Raw genomic sequence first — 1,264 nt, 5'->3', positions numbered from 1 at the left:
CCCCAAACATCCTTCCCCCACACATACACACAAACACACAAAACAACAACAACAACAACAACAACAACAACAGTCAACAAACAACAAAAAGCAAAAAAAAAAAAAACAACCACAAAATGCAACAACAAACAAACAACAGCAACAACAAACAACAAACAAACCCCCCAAAAAATGTTAAAATCGGGTGTTATACATGTAGTATGAAAAGTAATAGATAAACCCTCAGCATTGTTCTCAAAAGCCGTCGAGCTTCGAGTGTCACAATTTTGAGGAGAACAAAACGTCATCCTGCACCTCCGTCTTTTTTCCTGGGGTGTGGTCCATGTAGTAGGCTATGTAGAACTCTTGATGTAGATTGATACGACTAGCCACCAGCGATCACTCGAATCGCCCCTCCTGACCCCCACCATTGATGGTCTTCGGTTGTCACTTCGACAGACGAAAAACAACAACAACAACAACAACAACAACAACAACAACAACAGCAACAGCAACAACGGTACAACAGCAGCAGCAGCAGCAGCAACAACAACAACAACAACAACAACAACAACAACAAAAACAACTGAAAAGTTGGTTTATCTCTTGTAATTTTCATCCGCTCAAGGAAAATTTTATATTACATAAATTACAAGATTTTAATAACATAATATGGTGGTTTAATTTTTGATAATATCCAGAACTTATAGCAGCCAGAAACACCACAAAATAGTAGGAGCACATGAAGAAGGCTGCCTGTCGGTACGATCACAATCCATCATGTTCAACAACAACAACAACCACAACAACAATAACAACAACTACAACAACAACTACGACAGCAACAACAACAGCTTTTTGTAACAGCCAGGGTTGACCATGACACAACATACAGGTTTGATGAAGCCCTCCTCCTAAAATATACCTATATAGATAACATGAAGTCGACACGTCAAACTTGTAAAGAAACCAACAAATGAAGCAAATACAAAATGTCTGAAAAAATATACTTTATTATGCTGCTATCTATATATACACGTATGATGTTGAGAACAAATTATGCATACTCAAAGTATAAAAGAAACAATTTTGCACACTGTCAACAGAGGAGAGAGGATAACTACGAAATTGTTTGAATGAAGGGTAGGTAAGTTTTTGGGAGACGAACCAGAGGTGCTCAAGTTTGAATCTCAGACGTACGTAATGCGTTTGAAAGTCAGTAGCCCTACTGTAGCTCAACACTCCTGTCGTGGCGTGGCGTGTCGTGGCGTGGCGTGGCGTGGCG

Source organism: Aplysia californica, unplaced genomic scaffold (genome assembly GCF_000002075.1).
Source record: "Aplysia californica isolate F4 #8 unplaced genomic scaffold, AplCal3.0 scaffold00180, whole genome shotgun sequence".
Lineage (NCBI taxonomy): Eukaryota > Metazoa > Mollusca > Gastropoda > Aplysiida > Aplysiidae > Aplysia > Aplysia californica.
Note: the sequence above shows the minus strand (reverse complement) of the source record.